Raw genomic sequence first — 5,732 nt, 5'->3', positions numbered from 1 at the left:
AGGGGTGGTGGAGCTTGGGGGAGGAGAGATAACTGGGAATGCGATAGGAGGGGGGGTGGTGAGAAGATAACGAGGAATGCAATAGGTAGATGAAGGTTGGGCATGATGGGGATAGGTCACAGTGGAGGGTGGAGCGGATAGATGGGAAGGAAGCAAGACAGGTAGGACACTTCAAGAGGGTGGTGCCAGGTTGGAGGTCTGGATCGGAAGTAAGGTGGGGGGGGGAGATTAGGAAACTATTGAAACCAACATTGATCCCATGTGGTTGGAGGGTCCCAAAGCAGACAGTGAGATGTTCTTCCTCCAGACATCAGGTGGCTGGAATTTGGTGGTGGGGGCAGCCCAGGACTTGCATGTCCTTGGCAGAGTGGGAGGGGCAGTTCAAGTGTTTGGCTACAGGGTGGTGGGGTTAATTGGTGCATTTGTCCCAGAGATGTTCTCTGAAACATTCCACAAGTCAACACATCTTGCCGTTCCATACTAAGCTCCTATTATCCTTTTTTATATTACTTGTTAATTTACCCTAAACATTTATTTTCTCCCTCTATCTTTTTGGATTCTTTTTGTTGGTTTTTAAAACTTCGTCAATCCTTGCCAAATTATATGTTTTTCTTCTTTCAATCCATTGCTATGCTCAACTTCCTTGGGTCAAAGTCTGTTTACAGATAATTTATTGAAGCTTGAATGAAACCTGACCACTCTTACCAAGTTCTTAAGCTATCAAAATTATCTGCTCAATGAATGGCTGTCATTATTCAATAAATTTCATACGTAGCTTTAGCATGAGAGAAAGACATCAATGTAATTGTTAAACATCAGTAAGAAATCACTAATTCATTGCTATGCTCAACTTCCTTGGTTAACCATGGTTGGTTTATCCTACCCTTACAACCCTTCTTCCTCATTGGGGCATATCTTTATTTTGAGACATGCAGTATTTTCTTAACATCTGCACCTAGTTCGTCAATCATTTTTCTGCTAAGCTCCTTTCCCAGTCCACACCAGCCAACTCTGCCCTCATCCCCTCATAATTACCCTAATTTAAGTCAAGCTCAATTGTTGCTGACCCATTCAAACTGAATGCTAAATGCTACCATGTTATAATCACTGTTCCCTAGAAGATCTTTTTCATTGAGATCATTTATTAAACCTGTGTGACATGAAGAAAAGTTTTATTAAGCAATAAATAGTAAGGATGTGGAATGTCGTGCCTGAGAGTATTGTGCTGACCTGTGGAACCAACCTGAAGCCTATCTATCCTAAACTATTCAATTGAAGCTTTTGCAACAGCATTGGATTATTTGAAGAAAACATTTATGAGAGTTTGGGAAAACTGTAAGGGGGTGGATCTAGGTGAATTGCTCCTGCAAAAAGTCAGCAAACATAATAAAGTGAATGGCTTCCTTCTATGCTGAAACCGTTCTATGATCCGAAAATACCAATAAAACTGGAACTACAGAACATAGAACATTACAGCGCAGTACAGGCCCTTCGAGCCTCGATGTTGTGCTGACCTGTGGAAACAACCTGAAGCCTATCTATCCTAAACTATTCCATTTTCATCCGTACATTTATCCAATGACCATTTAAGTGCCCTTAAAATTGGCAAGTCTAGTACTGTTGCAGGCAGGGCGTTCCACGCCCCTACTACTCTGAGTGAAGAACCCACCTCTGACATCTGTCCTATATCTTTCACCCCTCAATTTAAAGCAATTTAAGACTATAAACAGGCCCACACAGAGATCAGCCTGAAGTTACATCACTGCCAAATGAGATGTGGTAACAAATCTAAAAGACCTTCAATGTACTGCTTCAAAGTGTGTAAAATCATTGGTGCTCAACATTCTCAAGCTATGAAAGTTACTAACCCACAAGTTCAGCTTAGAAAAATATCAGAATTTGTTTTTTGGAGCGGGGAAAGTTTATCATTGATTTACAGTTGTTTCCATCAATTTTGCCCCTCATCCGTACTCCATTAAATGCAGTATGTATAGCACCATTAATGTTTGCATTAGAGCCTTAAGCATTCACAGGTGTATGAAAAGACAGCTCTCAGCAGGAGAACTTTTCAAGAAGAAACTCAGGGTCTGTTTATTGAAGCTTGAATGAAACCTAACCACTCTTACCTGGTTCTTAAGCTAGCAAAATTAATTGCTCCATGAGTGGTTGCAGGCCCAGTTTTAGAACGAGAGAAAGACATGAACGTAATTGTTAAACATCAACAAGAAAACCAACAAAAAGCTACCAAAGTAGATCTTTCAAGAGTCACTGGAGTCAGGAAAGGTCCCGGATGATTGGAAGATGGCTGTTGTAACCCCCTTGTTCAAGAAAGGATCAAGGCAAAAGATGGAAAATTATAGGCCAATCAACTTAACCTCGGTTGTTGGTAAAATTCTAGAATCCATCATTAAGGATGAGGTTTATAAATTCTTGGAAGAGCAGAGTCTGATTAGAAAAAGTCAACATGGATTTAGTAAAGGGAGGTCATGCCTGACAAACCTGTTGGAATTTTTTGAAGAGGTAACAAGTAGGTTAGACCAGGGAAACCCAGTGGATGTGGTATATCTAGACTTTCAAAAGGCCTTTGATAAGGTGCCAAATGGGAGGCTGCTGAGCAAGGTGAGGGCCCATGGTGTTCGAGGTGAGCTGCTGGGATGGACTGAGGATTGGCTGTCTAACAGAAGGCAGAGAGTTGGGATAAAAGGTTCTTTTTCAGAATGGCAGCCAGTGACGAGCGGTGTCCCGCAGGGTTCGGTGCTGGGGCCACAGCTGTTCAAAAAGAATACAAGCATAGACTACTTTCTAAATGGTGAGAAAATTAATAAAGCCAAAGCACAAAGGGATCTGGGAGTGCTAGTCGAGGATTCTCTAAAGGTAAACATGCAGGTTGAGTCCGTGATTAAGAAAGCGAATGCAATGTTGTCTCTTATCTCAAGAGGGTTGGAATATAAAAGCAGAGTTTTACTACTAAGACTTTATAAAGCTCTGGTTAGGCCCCATTTGGAGTACTGTGTCCAGTTTTGGTCCCCACACCTCAGGAAGGACATACTGGCAATGGAACGTGTCCAGCGGAGATTCACACGGATGATCCCTGGAATGACAGGTCTAACATATGAGGAACGGTTGAGGATACTGGGATTGTATTCATTGGAGTTTAGAAGATTAAGGGGAGACTTAATAGAGACGTACAAAATAATACATGGCTTGGAAAAGGTGGATGCTAGGAAATTGTTTCCGTTAGACGAGGAGACTAGGACCCGTGGACACAGCCTTAGAATTAGAGGGGGTCATTTCAGAACAGAAATGCGGACATTTCTTCAGCCACAAAGTGGTGGGCCTGTGGAATTCATTGCCACGGCGTGCAGTGGAAGCCGGGACGCTAAATGTCTTCAAGGCCGAGATTGATAGATTCTTGTTGTCTAGAGGAATTAAGGGCTACGGGGAGAACGCTGGTAAGTGGAGCTGAAATGCGCATCAGCCATGATTGAATGGCGGAGTGGACTCGATGGGCCGAATGGCCTTACTTCCACTCCTATGTCTTATGGTCTTATAGGGAAAATGTGGCATTCGTTAGGATTTAATTCTGCACAATCACCTATCAAAAAAAGTAACCCATGATTGCTGCAACATGACATTTTGCAAGCCTATACAGATTGACAACAACTCCAAAACCATAGAATGTTTATGTTCATAATGCAGGACTGCAGAAAAGAAAGCAAAAGTGGAACGCAAACAAGAAATATGGGTAAAAACAAATAAGGCCATATTGCAAGATAAAACAAGACTCATCACTGGTGGTCTCTCACAGTTGAGGATGACTCTCTTCCATTCTCAGGGGGAGTCTGTAGGTGGCTGTACACACCAATACAGCTTCCACAGGCACTGTTACACTTGGGGCAGAAGGCAGTTGCAGGCAAGGGTGGGTGGGCAATTGGTATGGCAGTGCAGTCCTTTCACTGTTTTTGACTGGCCTTCACGTTTTCCCGATAACAAATCTCAATGCCTTCCTGGAGACTCCTCTTCCACTTTTTGGATGATCTTAGGACAGTGATTCCTAGGTGTCTGTGGGAATGCTGTACTTCCCCAGCGAGGCCTTGAGGGTACCCCTGAAGCACATCCTCTGTTCACCTGGAGCTTGCCTGCCGTTTCAAAGCTGGGAGTAGAGCAGCTGCTTGGGGAGTATTTTGTCAGTCATGCAGACAACATGCCCAGTCCATCATAACTGATCAAGGATGGTCAGTGCCTCAATGTTAGGGATATTGGCCTGTAAAGGACGTTTTGCCCTCAAAAACCCTTTTCCACAGACAGCTGATGGCTGCGCTAGCATACTGGAGGCGCTGCTGGATCTCTTCATTAGTAGCTGCTTTGGCCAACAGGCACTCACGAGGCAATGAAAATGGTCAACATTCTCTAAGGCCTCCCAGTGAACCTTGATAATCGAGGGGTTTGCTCCAGAAAGCCAGGCCAGGTTTATGGATGACCCTGGTTTTACAGGTGTTCAGAGTAATATCCACGCGCTCATTTGCCTCCGTAAGGATGCTGATGTGGAGTACATCCGCTGAAACTGCACATTCGCAAGCATTGCAGCTAGATGACAGTGATTAGGGCAACTGGTTTGGGCTTGAAGGTGGCAGAGGCTGAATAATTTCCTGCTGGTTCTGTCAGTCAGTTCTACTTTAGCGGGGAGTTTGTCAGCTTCTTGGAGGTGAAGCACTGCAGCAAGGTAGATAGAGGACAGTGTTGAGACAATGACACAATCCTCCTTGACACTGGTCCAAATGGGGAGTGGTTCAGTGATAGAGCCATTTGCCATTACCACAATTTTCATGTTGTTGTGGAGCAGGCAAAGGATGGTGATGAACTTCATGATGCAACCAAAGCGGAGAAGGGTGCTCTTTATTGCTTTCCAATTGACAGTATCAAGGGCATTTGTCAGGTCAAAGGCAGCCATATACAAGGGTAGGTTCTTTTTATTTGTCCTGCAGCTGTCGCGTGGCAAAAATAGTTTCCGCTGTGTCCCCCCATGGCTGAAAGACAGACTGCAATTCAGGGAGAAGTTCCTCAGCCACAGGAAACAGATTGTTGAGGATGACGACTTTGGCAATTACTTTTCCAATGGTTGACAGCAAGGAGATTGCCCTGCAGTTATCACAGTCAAAACGTGGGGTGCTGGAAAAGCACAGCCAGTCAGGCAGCATCTGAGGAGCAGGAGAGTTGATGATTCAAGCATAAGCTCTCCATTAGGAATCCCTGATGTAGATCCTTGGCATTACTGATGAACCTAAATTGGAAGGGGACTAATATACTGGCAGGGAGATTTGCTAGGACTGCTTGGGAGGATTTAAACTAGTAATGTTGGGGGGTGGGACCCAGGGAGAGAGTGAGAAAAGAAATCAATCTGAGATGGGTACAGCTAAGAACAGAAGTGAGTCAAACAGTCAAGGCAGGCAGGGACAAGGTAGGACTAATAAATTAAACTGCATTTATTTCAATGCAAGGGGCCTAACAGGGAAGGCAGATGAACTCAGGGCATGGTTAGGAACATGGGACTGGGATATCATAGCAATTACAGAAACATGGCTCAGGGATGGGCAGGACTGGCAGCTTAATGTTCCAGGATACAAATGCTACAGGAAGGATAGAAAGGGAGGCAAGAGAGGTGGGGGAGTGGCATTTTTGATAAGGGATAGCATTACAGCTGTACTGAGGGAGGATATTCCCGGAAATACATC

At 44.2% G+C, this 5,732-nt stretch overlaps 1 protein-coding gene across 1 annotated transcript in view; it reads right to left on the bottom strand.

Moving 5' to 3' along the window:
- Positions 1–5,732, bottom strand: part of LOC122550233 (triple functional domain protein-like) — a 561,659-nt gene that overhangs the window by 470,919 nt on the left and 85,008 nt on the right. The window lies entirely within an intron of this gene.

The sequence above is a fragment of the Chiloscyllium plagiosum genome, chromosome 5 (genome assembly GCF_004010195.1).
Source record: "Chiloscyllium plagiosum isolate BGI_BamShark_2017 chromosome 5, ASM401019v2, whole genome shotgun sequence".
Lineage (NCBI taxonomy): Eukaryota > Metazoa > Chordata > Chondrichthyes > Orectolobiformes > Hemiscylliidae > Chiloscyllium > Chiloscyllium plagiosum.
This window is presented reverse-complemented; position numbering and strand designations above follow the sequence as displayed.